At 62.6% G+C, this 14,901-nt stretch overlaps 1 protein-coding gene across 2 annotated transcripts in view; it reads left to right on the top strand.

The window, feature by feature from the left end:
• Window positions 1-14,901, top strand: part of LOC110521888 (ataxin-2-like protein) — an 86,853-nt gene that overhangs the window by 37,386 nt on the left and 34,566 nt on the right. The gene's annotated exons all lie outside the window — the stretch shown is intronic.

Here is a 14,901-nt window from a genome sequence, read left to right as displayed (position 1 = left end):
TTGCGGAGCAGGAGAGAGAGAGAGAGTTAGGGAGATGTTGCGGAGCGGGAGAGAGAGGGAGACGTGGCTGAATGGGAGAGAGAGAGGGAGACGTGGCTGAGCGGGAGGGAGAGGGAGACATTGCGGAGCGGGAGAGGAAGATTTGGCGGAGCAGGAGAGAGAGGGGGAGATGTGGCGGAGAGAGAGAGAGGGAGGCGTGGCGGAGTGGGAAAGAAAGACAGGGAGACGTGGTGGAGAGAGCGAGGGAGGGAGACGTGGCAGAGCGGGAGAGGGGGAGACGTGGTGGAGCGGGAGAGAGAGAAGGATACGTGGCGTAGAGACAGAGGGAGACGTGGCAGAGCGGGAGACAGAGAGAGAGAGGGAGACGTGGCAGAGCGGGAGAGAGAGAGGGGGAGACGTGGCGGAGCGAGAGAGAGGGAGTTGTGGCAGAGAGAGGGAGACGTGGCAGAGCGGGAGAGAGAGAGGGAGACGTGGCAGAGCGGGAGAGAGAGGGGGAGACGTGGCATAGCGGAAGAGAGAGTGGGAGACGTGGCAGAGCGGGAGAGATAGAGGGAGACGTGGCAGAGCGGGAGAGAGAGGGGGAGACGTGGCAGAGCGGGAGAGAGAGTGGGAGACGTGGCAGAGAGAGAGAGAGGGAGGCGTGGCGGAGTGGGAAAGAAAGACAGGGAGACGTGGTGGAGAGAGCGAGGGAGGGAGACGTGGCAGAGCGGGAGAGGGAGACGTGGTGGAGCGGGAGAGAGAGAAGGATACGTGGCGTAGAGACAGAGGGAGACGTGGCAGAGCGGGAGACAGAGAGAGAGAGGGAGACGTGGCAGAGCGAGAGAGAGGGAGTTGTGGCAGAGAGAGGGAGACGTGGCAGAGCGGGAGAGAGAGAGGGAGACATGGCAGAGCGGGAGAGAGAGGGGGAGACGTGGCAGAGCGGAAGAGAGAGGGGGAGACGTGGCAGAGCGGGAGAGATAGAGGGGGAGACGTGGCAGAGCGGGAGAGCGGGAGAGAGAGTGGGAGACGTGGCGGAGCGAGAGAGAGGGAGTCGTGGCGGAGAGAGAGAGAGAGGGAGACGTGGCAGAGCGGGAGAGGGAGACGTGGTGGAGCGGGAGAGAGAGAAGGATACGTGGCGGAGAGATAGAGGGAGACGTGGCAGAGCGGGAGAGAGAGAGAGGGAGACGTGGCAGAGCGGGAGAGAGAGAGAGGGAGACGTGGCAGAGCGGGAGAGAGAGGGGGAGACGTGGCAGAGCGGGAGAGAGAGAGAGAGGGAGACGTGGCAGAGCGGGAGAGAGAGAGGGGGAGACGTGGCAGAGCGGGAGAGAGAGAGAGGGAGACGTGGCAGAGCGGGAGAGAGAGAGGGGGAGACGTGGTGGAGCGAGAGAGAGAGAGGGAGTTGTGGCGGAGAGAGAGAGGGAGGGAGACGTGGCAGAGCGCGCGAGAGAGGGGGAGACGTCGCGGAGCGAGAGAGAGAGAGAGGGAGTCGTGGCGGAGAGCGAGAGGGAGTCGTGGCAGAGAGAGATGGAGATGTGGCGCAGAGAGAGAGAGGGAGACGTGGCGGAGCGGGAGAGAGAGAGGGAGACGTGGCTGAACGGGAGAGAGAGAGGGAGACGTGGCTGAGCGGGAGAGAGAGAGGGAGACGTGGCTGAGCGGGAGAGAGAGAGGGAGACGTGGCTGAGAGGGAGGGAGAGGGAGACATTGGCTCCACCACGTCTCCCTCTCCCGCTCTGCCACGTCTCCCTCTCTCTCTCTCTCTCTCTCTCTCTCCGCCACATCGCTAACTCTCTCACTCTCTCCCGCTCCACAACATGGTGGAGCGAGAGAGAGAGAGGGAGTAGTGGTGGAGAGAGAGAGTGGGAGACGTGGTGAAGAGAGAGAGAGAGGGAGACGTGGCTGAGCGGGAGAGAGAGAGGGAGACGTGGCTGAGCGGGAGAGAGAGAGGGAGACGTGGCTGAGCGGGAGAGAGAGTGGGAGACATGGCGGAACGCGATAGAGGGAGAAGCGGCAGAGAGAGAGAGTGGGAGACATGGCGAAGAGAGAGAGAGAGGGAGACGTGGCTGAACGGGAGAGAGAGAGGGAGACGTGGCTGAGCGGGAGAGAGAGAGGGAGACGTGGTTGAGCGGGAGAGAGAGAGGGAGACGTGGCTGAGAGGGAGGGAGAGGGAGACATTGGCTCCACCACGTCTCCCGCTCTGTCACGTCTCCCTCTCTCTCTCTCTCTCCTGCCACGTCTCCCTCTCTCTCTCTCCGCCACTACTCCCTCTCTCTCTCTCGCTCCACCACGTTGTGGAGCGGGAGAGAGTGAGAGAGTTAGCGATGTGGCGGAGAGAGAGGGAGACATGGCGGAACGCGATAGAGGGAGAAGTGGCAGAGAGAGAGAGTGGGAGACGTGGCGAAGAGAGAGAGAGGGAGACGTGGCTGAACGGGAGAGAGAGAGGGAGATGTGACTGAACGGGAGAGAGAGAGGGAGATGTGGCTGAACGGGAGAGAGAGGGGGAGACGTGGCTGAGCGGGAGAGAGAGAGGGAGACGTGGCTGAGCGGGAGAGAGAGTGGGAGACGTGGCTGAGAGGGAGGGAGAGGGAGACATTGCGGAGCGGGAGAGGAAGCTGTGGCGGAGCAGGAGAGAGAGGGGGAGATGTGGCGGAGCGTGAGAGAGAGAGAGGGAGATGTTGCGGAGCAGGAGAGAGAGAGAGAGTTAGGGAGATGTTGCGGAGCGGGAGAGAGAGGGAGACGTGGCTGAATGGGAGAGAGAGAGGGAGACGTGGCTGAGCGGGAGGGAGAGGGAGACATTGCGGAGCGGGAGAGGAAGATTTGGCGGAGCAGGAGAGAGAGGGGGAGATGTGGCGGAGAGAGAGAGAGGGAGGCGTGGCGGAGTGGGAAAGAAAGACAGGGAGACGTGGTGGAGAGAGCTAGGGAGGGAGACGTGGCAGAGCGGGAGAGGGAGACGTGGTGGAGCGGGAGAGAGAGAAGGATACGTGGCGTAGAGACAGAGGGAGACGTGGCAGAGCGGGAGACAGAGAGAGAGAGGGAGACGTGGCAGAGCGGGAGAGAGAGAGGGGGAGACGTGGCGGAGCGAGAGAGAGGGAGTTGTGGCAGAGAGAGGGAGACGTGGCAGAGCGGGAGAGAGAGAGGGAGACGTGGCAGAGCGGGAGAGAGAGGGGGAGACGTGGCAGAGCGGAAGAGAGAGGGGGAGACGTGGCAGAGCGGGAGAGATAGAGGGAGACGTGGCAGAGCGGGAGAGAGAGGGGGAGACGTGGCAGAGCGGGAGAGAGAGTGGGAGACGTGGCAGAGAGAGAGAGAGGGAGGCGTGGCGGAGTGGGAAAGAAAGACAGGGAGACGTGGTGGAGAGAGCGAGGGAGGGAGACGTGGCAGAGCGGGAGAGGGAGACGTGGTGGAGCGGGAGAGAGAGAAGGATACGTGGCGTAGAGACAGAGGGAGACGTGGCAGAGCGGGAGACAGAGAGAGAGAGGGAGACGTGGCAGAGCGAGAGAGAGGGAGTTGTGGCAGAGAGAGGGAGACGTGGCAGAGCGGGAGAGAGAGAGGGAGACATGGCAGAGCGGGAGAGAGAGGGGGAGACGTGGCAGAGCGGAAGAGAGAGGGGGAGACGTGGCAGAGCGGGAGAGATAGAGGGGGAGACGTGGCAGAGCGGGAGAGCGGGAGAGAGAGTGGGAGACGTGGCGGAGCGAGAGAGAGGGAGTCGTGGCGGAGAGAGAGAGAGAGGGAGACGTGGCAGAGCGGGAGAGGGAGACGTGGTGGAGCGGGAGAGAGAGAAGGATACGTGGCGGAGAGATAGAGGGAGACGTGGCAGAGCGGGAGAGAGAGAGAGGGAGACGTGGCAGAGCGGGAGAGAGAGAGAGGGAGACGTGGCAGAGCGGGAGAGAGAGGGGGAGACGTGGCAGAGCGGGAGAGAGAGAGAGAGGGAGACGTGGCAGAGCGGGAGAGAGAGAGGGGGAGACGTGGCAGAGCGGGAGAGAGAGAGAGGGAGACGTGGCAGAGCGGGAGAGAGAGAGGGGGAGACGTGGTGGAGCGAGAGAGAGAGAGGGAGTTGTGGCGGAGAGAGAGAGGGAGGGAGACGTGGCAGAGCGCGCGAGAGAGGGGGAGACGTCGCGGAGCGAGAGAGAGAGAGAGGGAGTCGTGGCGGAGAGCGAGAGGGAGTCGTGGCAGAGAGAGATGGAGATGTGGCGCAGAGAGAGAGAGGGAGACGTGGCGGAGCGGGAGAGAGAGAGGGAGACGTGGCTGAACGGGAGAGAGAGAGGGAGACGTGGCTGAGCGGGAGAGAGAGAGGGAGACGTGGCTGAGCGGGAGAGAGAGAGGGAGTCGTGGCGGAGAGCGAGAGGGAGTCGTGGCAGAGAGAGATGGAGATGTGGCGCAGAGAGAGAGAGGGAGACGTGGCGGAGCGGGAGAGAGAGAGGGAGACGTGGCTGAACGGGAGAGAGAGAGGGAGACGTGGCTGAGCGGGAGAGAGAGAGGGAGTCGTGTCAGAGCTAGAGAGGGAGACGTGGCGGAGCGCAAGAGAGGGAGACGTGGCGGAGCGCAAGAGAGGGAGAGAGAAGTGGCGGAGCGCGAGAGAATTAGACTTGGCGGAGCGAGAGAGATGGACGTGTCGGAGTGCGAGAGAGAGAGGGAGCCGTGTCAGAGCTAGAGAGGGAGACGTGGCGGAGCGTGAGAGAGAGAGAGAAGTGGCGGAGCACGAGAGAAAAGTAGACTTGGCGGAGCGAGAGAGATGGACGTGTCGGAGTGCGAGAGAGAGAGAGGGAGTCGTGTCAGAGCTAGAGAGGGAGACGTGGCAGAGCGTGAGAGAGAGGGGGAGACGTCGCGGAGCGAGAGAGAGAGAGAGGGAGTCGTGTCAGGGCGTGAGAGAAAAGGAGACTTGGCGGAGCGAGAGAGAAAAGGAGACTTGGCGGAGCGAGAGAGAGAGAGAGGGTGAAGGGGCGCGAGAGAGAGGGAGAGGGAGAGGTGTCGCTGCACGAGAGAAAAGGAGACTTTGTGGAGAGATAGAGGGAGACGTGGCAGAGCGGGAGAGAGAGAGAGGGAGACGTGGCAGAGCGGGAGAGAGAGGGGGAGACGTGGCAGAGCGGGAGAGAGAGGGGGAGACGTGGCAGAGCGGGAGAGAGAAAGAGGGAGACGTGGCAGAGCGGGAGAGAGAGGGGGAGACGTGGTGGAGCAAGAGAGAGAGAGGGAGTCGTGGCGGAGAGAGAGAGGGAGACGTGGCAGAGCGGGAGAGAGAGGGGGAGACGTCGCGGAGCGAGAGAGAGAGAGAGGGAGTCGTGGTGGAGAGCGAGAGGGAGTCGTGGCAGAGAGAGAGGGGGAGACGTGGCGGAGCGGGAGAGAGAGGGAGACGTGGCTGAACGGGAGAGAGAGAGGGAGACGTGGCTGAGCGGGAGAGAGAGAGGGAGACGTGGTTGAGCGGGAGAGAGAGAGGGAGACGTAGCTGAGAGGGAGGGAGAGGGAGACATTGGCTCCACCACGTCTCCCGCTCTGTCACGTCTCCCTCTCTCTCTCTCTCTCCGCAACGTCTCCCTCTCTCTCTCCCGCTCTGCCACGTCTCCCTCTCTCTCTCTCCGCCACTACTCCCTCTCTCTCTCTCGCTCCACCACGTTGTGGAGCGGGAGAGAGTGAGAGAGTTAGCGATGTGGCGGAGAGAGAGGGAGACATGGCGGAACGCGATAGAGGGAGAAGTGGCAGAGAGAGAGAGTGGGAGACGTGGCGAAGAGAGAGAGAGGGAGACGTGGCTGAACGGGAGAGAGAGAGGGAGATGTGACTGAACGGGAGAGAGAGAGGGAGATGTGGCTGAACGGGAGAGAGAGGGGGAGACGTGGCTGAGCGGGAGAGAGAGAGGGAGACGTGGCTGAGCGGGAGAGAGAGTGGGAGACGTGGCTGAGAGGGAGGGAGAGGGAGACATTGCGGAGCGGGAGAGGAAGCTGTGGCGGAGCAGGAGAGAGAGGGGAGATGTGGCGGAGCGCGAGAGAGAGAGAGGGAGATGTTGCGGAGCAGGAGAGAGAGAGAGAGTTAGGGAGATGTTGCGGAGCGGGAGAGAGAGGGAGACGTGGCTGAATGGGAGAGAGAGAGGGAGACGTGGTTGAGCGGGAGAGAGAGAGGGAGACGTGGCTGAGAGGGAGGGAGAGGGAGACATTGGCTCCACCACGTCTCCCGCTCTGTCACGTCTCCCTCTCTCTCTCTCTCTCCGCAACGTCTCCCTCTCTCTCTCCCGCTCTGCCACGTCTCCCTCTCTCTCTCTCCGCCACTACTCCCTCTCTCTCTCTCGCTCCACCACGTTGTGGAGCGGGAGAGAGTGAGAGAGTTAGCGATGTGGCGGAGAGAGAGGGAGACATGGCGGAACGCGATAGAGGGAGAAGTGGCAGAGAGAGAGAGTGGGAGACGTGGCGAAGAGAGAGAGAGGGAGACGTGGCTGAACGGGAGAGAGAGAGGGAGATGTGACTGAACGGGAGAGAGAGAGGGAGATGTGGCTGAACGGGAGAGAGAGGGGGAGACGTGGCTGAGCGGGAGAGAGAGAGGGAGACGTGGCTGAGCGGGAGAGAGAGTGGGAGACGTGGCTGAGAGGGAGGGAGAGGGAGACATTGCGGAGCGGGAGAGGAAGCTGTGGCGGAGCAGGAGAGAGAGGGGGAGATGTGGCGGAGCGCGAGAGAGAGAGAGGGAGATGTTGCGGAGCAGGAGAGAGAGAGAGAGTTAGGGAGATGTTGCGGAGCGGGAGAGAGAGGGAGACGTGGCTGAATGGGAGAGAGAGAGGGAGACGTGGCTGAGCGGGAGGGAGAGGGAGACATTGCGGAGCGGGAGAGGAAGATTTGGCGGAGCAGGAGAGAGAGGGGGAGATGTGGCGGAGAGAGAGAGAGGGAGGCGTGGCGGAGTGGGAAAGAAAGACAGGGAGACGTGGTGGAGAGAGCGAGGGAGGGAGACGTGGCAGAGCGGGAGAGGGGGAGACGTGGTGGAGCGGGAGAGAGAGAAGGATACGTGGCGTAGAGACAGAGGGAGACGTGGCAGAGCGGGAGACAGAGAGAGAGAGGGAGACGTGGCAGAGCGGGAGAGAGAGAGGGGGAGACGTGGCGGAGCGAGAGAGAGGGAGTTGTGGCAGAGAGAGGGAGACGTGGCAGAGCGGGAGAGAGAGAGGGAGACGTGGCAGAGCGGGAGAGAGAGGGGGAGACGTGGCATAGCGGAAGAGAGAGTGGGAGACGTGGCAGAGCGGGAGAGATAGAGGGAGACGTGGCAGAGCGGGAGAGAGAGGGGGAGACGTGGCAGAGCGGGAGAGAGAGTGGGAGACGTGGCAGAGAGAGAGAGAGGGAGGCGTGGCGGAGTGGGAAAGAAAGACAGGGAGACGTGGTGGAGAGAGCGAGGGAGGGAGACGTGGCAGAGCGGGAGAGGGAGACGTGGTGGAGCGGGAGAGAGAGAAGGATACGTGGCGTAGAGACAGAGGGAGACGTGGCAGAGCGGGAGACAGAGAGAGAGAGGGAGACGTGGCAGAGCGAGAGAGAGGGAGTTGTGGCAGAGAGAGGGAGACGTGGCAGAGCGGGAGAGAGAGAGGGAGACATGGCAGAGCGGGAGAGAGAGGGGGAGACGTGGCAGAGCGGAAGAGAGAGGGGGAGACGTGGCAGAGCGGGAGAGATAGAGGGGGAGACGTGGCAGAGCGGGAGAGCGGGAGAGAGAGTGGGAGACGTGGCGGAGCGAGAGAGAGGGAGTCGTGGCGGAGAGAGAGAGAGAGGGAGACGTGGCAGAGCGGGAGAGGGAGACGTGGTGGAGCGGGAGAGAGAGAAGGATACGTGGCGGAGAGATAGAGGGAGACGTGGCAGAGCGGGAGAGAGAGAGAGGGAGACGTGGCAGAGCGGGAGAGAGAGAGAGGGAGACGTGGCAGAGCGGGAGAGAGAGGGGGAGACGTGGCAGAGCGGGAGAGAGAGAGAGAGGGAGACGTGGCAGAGCGGGAGAGAGAGAGGGGGAGACGTGGCAGAGCGGGAGAGAGAGAGAGGGAGACGTGGCAGAGCGGGAGAGAGAGAGGGGGAGACGTGGTGGAGCGAGAGAGAGAGAGGGAGTTGTGGCGGAGAGAGAGAGGGAGGGAGACGTGGCAGAGCGCGCGAGAGAGGGGGAGACGTCGCGGAGCGAGAGAGAGAGAGAGGGAGTCGTGGCGGAGAGCGAGAGGGAGTCGTGGCAGAGAGAGATGGAGATGTGGCGCAGAGAGAGAGAGGGAGACGTGGCGGAGCGGGAGAGAGAGAGGGAGACGTGGCTGAACGGGAGAGAGAGAGGGAGACGTGGCTGAGCGGGAGAGAGAGAGGGAGACGTGGCTGAGCGGGAGAGAGAGAGGGAGACGTGGCTGAGAGGGAGGGAGAGGGAGACATTGGCTCCACCACGTCTCCCTCTCCCGCTCTGCCACGTCTCCCTCTCTCTCTCTCTCTCTCTCTCTCTCCGCCACATCGCTAACTCTCTCACTCTCTCCCGCTCCACAACATGGTGGAGCGAGAGAGAGAGAGGGAGTAGTGGTGGAGAGAGAGAGTGGGAGACGTGGTGAAGAGAGAGAGAGAGGGAGACGTGGCTGAGCGGGAGAGAGAGAGGGAGACGTGGCTGAGCGGGAGAGAGAGAGGGAGACGTGGCTGAGCGGGAGAGAGAGTGGGAGACATGGCGGAACGCGATAGAGGGAGAAGCGGCAGAGAGAGAGAGTGGGAGACATGGCGAAGAGAGAGAGAGAGGGAGACGTGGCTGAACGGGAGAGAGAGAGGGAGACGTGGCTGAACGGGAGAGAGAGAGGGAGATGTGGCTGAGCGGGAGAGAGAGGGGGAGACGTGGCAGAGCCGGAGAGAGAGTGGGAGACGTGGCGGAGCGAGAGAGAGGGAGTCGTGGCGGAGAGCGAGAGGGAGTCGTGGCGGAGATAGAGAGAGGGAGACGTGGCGGAGATAGAGAGAGGGAGACGTGGCGGAGAGACAGAGAGGGAGACGAGGCGGAGCGGGAGAGAGAGAGGGAGACGTGGAGCGGGAGAGAGTGAGGGAGAGATATGGCGGAGAGAGAGAGGGAGACATGGCGGAACGCGATAGAGGGAGAAGTGGCAGAGAGAGAGATTGGGAGACGTGGCGAAGAGAGAGCGAGGGGGAGACGTGGTGGAACGCGAGAGAGAGACGTGTCGGAGCGCGAGAGAGAGACGTGGTGGAGCGCGAGAGAGGGAGACGTTGCGGAGAGAGAGAGGGAGACGTGGCAGAGCGGGAGAGGGAGACGTGGCAGAGCGGGAGAGGGAGACGTGGTGGAGCGGGAGAGAGAGAAGGATACGTGGCGTAGAGACAGAGGGAGACGTGGCAGAGCGGGAGACAGAGAGAGAGAGGGAGACGTGGCAGAGCGGGAGAGAGAGAGGGGGAGACGTGGCGGAGCGAGAGAGAGGGAGTTGTGGCAGAGAGAGGGAGACGTGGCAGAGCGGGAGAGAGAGAGGGAGACGTGGCAGAGCGGGAGAGAGAGGGGGAGACGTGGCAGAGCGGAAGAGAGAGGGGGAGACGTGGCAGAGCGGGAGAGATAGAGGGAGACGTGGCAGAGCGGGAGAGAGAGGGGGAGACGTGGCAGAGCGGGAGAGCGGGAGAGAGGGTGGGAGACGTGGCGGAGCGAGAGAGAGGGAGTCGTGGCGGAGAGAGAGAGAGAGGGAGACGTGGCAGAGCGGGAGAGGGAGACGTGGTGGAGCGGGAGAGAGAGAAGGATACGTGGCGGAGAGATAGAGGGAGACGTGGCTGAGCGGGAGAGAGAGAGGGAGACGTGGCTGAGAGGGAGGGAGAGGGAGACATTGGCTCCACCACGTCTCCCTCTCCCGCTCTGCCACGTCTCCCTCTCTCTCTCTCTCTCTCTCCGAAACGTCTCCCTCTCTCTCTCCCGCTCTGCCACGTCTCCCTCTCTCTCTCTCCGCCACATCGCTAACTCTCTCACTCTCTCCCGCTCCACAACATGGTGGAGCGAGAGAGAGAGAGGGAGTAGTGGTGGAGAGAGAGAGTGGGAGACGTGGCGAAGAGAGAGAGAGAGGGAGACGTGACTGAACGGGAGAGAGAGAGGGAGACGTGGTTGAACGGGAGAGAGAGAGGGAGACGTGGCTGAGCGGGAGAGAGAGAGGGAGACGTGGCTGAGCGGGAGAGAGAGTGGGAGACATGGCGGAATGCGATAGAGGGAGAAGCGGCAGAGAGAGAGAGTGGGAGACATGGCGAAGAGAGAGAGAGAGAGGGAGACGTGGCTGAACGGGAGAGAGAGAGGGAGATGTGGCTGAGCGGGAGAGAGAGGGGGAGACGTGGCAGAGCCGGAGAGAGAGTGGGAGACGTGGCGGAGCGAGAGAGAGGGAGTCGTGGCGGAGAGCGAGAGGGAGTCGTGGCGGAGATAGAGAGAGGGAGACGTGGCGGAGATAGAGAGAGGGAGACGTGGCGGAGAGACAGAGAGGGAGACGAGGCGGAGCGGGAGAGTGAGAGGGAGACGTTGTGGAGCGAGAGAGAGTGAGGGAGAGATATGGCGGAGAGAGAGAGGGAGACATGGCGGAACGCGATAGAGGGAGAAGTGGCAGAGAGAGAGATTGGGAGACGTGGCGAAGAGAGAGAGAGGGGGAGACGTGGTGGAACGCGAGAGAGAGACGTGTCGGAGCGCGAGAGAGAGACGTGGTGGAGCGCGAGAGAGGGAGACGTTGCGGAGAGAGAGAGGGAGACGTGGCGGAGCAGGAGAGAGAGAGGTAGATGTTGCGGAGCGGAAGAGAGAGGGAGACGTGGCGGAGAGAAAGAGTGGGAGACGTGGCGAAGAGAGGGAGACGTGGCAGAACGCGATAGAGGGAGAAGTGGCAGAGAGAGAGAGGGAGACATGGCGAAGAGAGAGAGAGGGGGAGACGTGGTGTAGCGCGAGAGAGGGAGACGTGGCAGAGAGAGAGAGGGAGACATGGCAGAGCAGGAGAGAGAGAGGGAGATGTGACGGAGAGAGAGAGGGAGACGTGGCTGAGCGGGAGAGAGAGAGGGAGACGTGGCTGAGCGGGAGAGAGAGAGGGAGACGTGGCTGAGCGGGAGAGAGAGAGGGAGACGTGGCTGAGTGGGAGGGAGAGGGAGACATTGCGGAGCGGGAGAGGAAGATGTGGCGGAGCAGTAGAGAGAGGGGGAGATGTGGCGGAGAGAGAGAGAGGGAGGCGTGGCGGAGTGGGAGAGAAAGACAGGGAGACGTGGCGGAGAGAGAGAGAGAGAGAGAGAGGGAGGCATGGCGGAGTGGGAGAGAAAGACGGAGACGTGGCGGAGAGAGAGAGGGAGTCGTGGCGGAGAAGGAGAGGGAGACGTGGCCGAGAGGGAGGGAGACGTTGCGGAACGTGAGAGAGAGAGGGAGACATGGCGGAGCGGGAGAGAGAGAGGGGGAGACGTGGCGGAGAGAGGGAGACGTTGCAGAGCTAGAGAGGGAGACGTGGCAGAGCTAGAGAGGGAGACTTGGTGGAGAGAGAGAGGGAGACGTGGCAGAGCTAGAAAGGGAGACTTGGTGGAGAGAGGGAGAGGGACGTGTCGTAGCGTGAGTTAGAGGGGGAGACGTGGCGGAGTGGTAGAGAGAGGGAGACGTTGCGGAGTGGGAGAGGGGGAGACGTGGCAGAGCTAGAGAGGGAGACGTGGCAGAGCTAGAGAGGGAGACGTGGCAGAGCTAGAGAGGGAGACTTGGTGGAGCGGGAGAGAGAGGGGGAGACGTGGCGGAGTGCGGGAGAGAGGGAGACGTGGCGGAGCGAGAGAGAGGGACGTGGCGGAGTGCGAGAGAGAGAGGGAGACGTGGCGGAGCGAGAGAGAGGGACGTGTCGGAGTGCGCGAGAGAGAGAGGGAGACGTGGCGGAGTGCGATAGAGAGAGAGGGAGACGTGGCGGAGTAAGAGAGAAAAGGAGACGTGGCAGAGCGGGAGAGGGAGACGTGGTGGAGCGGGAGAGAGAGACAGGGAGATGTGGCAGAGAGAGAGAGGGAGACGTCGCGGAGCGGGAGAGAGAGAGGGAGACGTGGAGCGGGAGAGAGTGAGAGAGAGGTGGCGGAGAGAGAGAGAGGGAGACATGGCGAAACGCGAGAGAGAGACGTGGCGGAGCGCGAGAGAGAGAGACGTGGTGGAGCGCGAGAGAGGGGAGACGTGGCGGAGAGAGTGAGGGAGACATAGCGGAGCAGGAGAGAGAGAGGGAGATGTTGCGGAGCGGGAGAGATAGGGAGACGTGGCTGAGCGGGAGAGAGAGAGGGAGACGTGGCTGAACGGGAGAGAGAGAGGGAGACGTGGCGGAGGGAGAGAGGGGGAGATGTGGCGGAGAGAGAGAGAGAGAGAGGGATGCGTGGCGGAGTGGGAGAGAAAGACAGGGAGACGTGGTGGAGAGAGAGAGGGAGACGTGGCGGAGCGGGAGAGAGAGAGAGGGAGACATTGCGGAGCGGGAGAGGAAGATGTTGCGGAGCGGGAGAGAGAGGGGGAGACGTGGCTGAACGGGAGAGAGAGAGGGAGACATGGCTGAACGGGAGAGAGAGAGGGAGACGTGGCGGAGGGAGAGAGGGGGAGATGTGGCGGAGAGAGAGAGAGAGAGGGATGCGTGGCGGAGTGGGAGAGAAAGACAGGGAGACGTGGTGGAGAGAGAGAGGGAGACGTGGCGGAGCGGGAGAGAGAGAGAGGGAGACGTGGCGGAGCGGGAGAGAGAGCGAGGAAGACGTGGTGGAGCGGGAGAGAGAGAGGGAGTCGTTGCGGAGAAAGAGAGGGAGACGTGGCGGAGCGAGAGGGAGGGAGACGTTGCGGAACGTGAGAGAGAGTGGGGGAGACGTGGCGGAGAGAGGGAGAGGGACGTGTCGGAGCGTGAGTTTGAGGGGGAGACGTGGCGGAGCGATAGAGAGAGAGAGGGAGACGTTGCGGAACGTGAGAGAGCGAGGGAGACATGGCGGAGCGGGAGAGAGAGAGGGGGAGACATGGCTGAGAGAGGGAGACGTGGTAGAGGGAGACGTTGCAGAGCTAGAGAGGGAGACGTTGCAGAGCTAGAGAGGGAGACGTTGCAGAGCTAGAGAGGGAGACGTTACAGAGCTAGAGAGGTAGACTTGGTGGAGAGAGAGAGGGAGACTTGGTGGAGCGAGAGAGAGAGAGGGAGACGAGGCGGAGAGAATGAGAGGGACGTGTTGTAGCGTGAGTTTGAGGGGGAGACGTGGCGGAGTGGTAGAGAGAGGGAGACGTTGCGGAGTGGGAGAGGGGGAGACGTGGTAGAGCGCGAGGAGGAGACGTGGCAGAGCTAGAGAGGGAGACGTGGCAGAGCTAGAGAGGGAGACTTGGTGGCGCGTGAGAGAGAGGGGGAGACGTGGCAGAGTGCGGGAGAAAAGGAGATGTGGCAGAGCGTGCGAGAGAGAGGGAGACGTGGCGAGAGAGCGTGAGAGAAAGAGGGAGGCGGAGCGGGAGAGAGAGAGAGGGAGACTTGGATGAGAGAGAGAGAGACGTGGCGGAGAGCGTGAGAGAAAGAGTGAGGCGGAGCGGGAGAGAGAGGGAGACTTGGATGAGAGAGAGAGACGTGGCAGAGTAAGAGAGAAAAGGAGACTTGGCGTAGCGAGAGAGAGGGACATTTTGGAGCGTGAGAGAGAGAGGGAGACGTGGCGGAGCTAGAGAGAGGGACGTTTCGGAGTGCGGGAGAGAGAGGGAGACGTCGGAGTGCGAGAGAGGGACGTTTTGAAGTGCAAGAGAGAGAGGGAGACGTGGCGGAGAGCGTGAGAGAAAGAGGGAGGCGGAGCGGGAGAGAGAGAGAGGGAGACTTGGATGAGAGAGAGAGAGACGTGGCGGAGAGCGTGAGAGAAAGAGTGAGGCGGAGCGGGAGAGAGAGGGAGACTTGGATGAGAGAGAGAGACGTGGCAGAGTAAGAGAGAAAAGGAGACTTGGCGTAGCGAGAGAGAGGGACATTTTGGAGCGTGAGAGAGAGAGGGAGACGTGGCGGAGCTAGAGAGAGGGACGTTTCGGAGTGCGAGAGAGAGAGGGAGACGTGGCGGAGAGCGTGAGAGAAAGAGGGAGGCGGAGCGGGAGAGAGAGAGAGGGAGACTTGGATGAGAGAGAGAGAGGGAGACGTGGCAGAGCTAGAGAGGGAGACGTGGGGGAGATGTGGAGAAGCGAATGAGGGGGAGATGTGTAGGAGCGCGAGAGAGAGGGACGCGTTGGAGTGCGAGAGAAAAGGATACTTGGCGGAGCGCGAGAGGGGGAGACGTGGAGGAGCGATTGAGGGGGAGACGTGGCGGAGTTTGTGTGAGAGAGAGGGGGAGATGTGGCGGAGGGGGAGATGTGGTAGAGTGCGAGAGAAAGGAGACTTGACAGAGCGAGAGAGAGGGAAACGAGAGAGAGACGTAGTGGGGCGGGAGAGAGAGACGTAGTGGGGCGGGAGAGAGAGACGTAGTGGAGCGGGAGAGCGAGAGAGACGTGGTGGAGCGGGAGAGCGAGGGAGATGTAGTGGAGCGCGAGAGAGAGGGAGACGTAGTGGAGCGGGAGAGAGAGAGAGGGGGACATGTAGTGGAGAGGGAGAGAGACGTAGTGGAGCGGGAGAGAGAGACGTGGTGGAGCGGGAGAGAGAAACGTAGTGGAGCGGGAGAGAGAGAGAGGGAGACGTAGTGGAGCGGGAGAGAGAGAGAGAGACGTAGTGGAGCGGGAGAGAGAGAGAGGGGGACATGTAGTGGAGCGGGAGAGAGAGAGAGACACGTAGTGGAGCGGGAGAGAGAGACGTGGTGGAGCGGGAGAGAGACACGTAGTGGAGCGGGAGAGAGAGAGAGGGAGACGTAGTGGAGCGGGAGAGCGAGAGAGAGAGAGAGAGAGACGCAGTGGAGCGGGAGAGAGAGAGAGAGACGTAGTGGAGCGGGAGAGAGAGAGAGGGGGACATGTAGTGGAGCGGGAGAGAGAGAGACACGTAGTGGAGCGGGAGAGAGAGAGAGAGACGTAGTGGAGCGGGAGAGAGAGAGGGGGAGACGTAGTGGAGCG

Source organism: Oncorhynchus mykiss, chromosome 30 (genome assembly GCF_013265735.2).
Source record: "Oncorhynchus mykiss isolate Arlee chromosome 30, USDA_OmykA_1.1, whole genome shotgun sequence".
NCBI classification, from domain to species: Eukaryota; Metazoa; Chordata; class Actinopteri; order Salmoniformes; family Salmonidae; genus Oncorhynchus; species Oncorhynchus mykiss.
The sequence above is the reverse complement of the archived record's forward strand: the minus strand, read 5'-3'. Positions and strand labels throughout refer to the sequence as shown.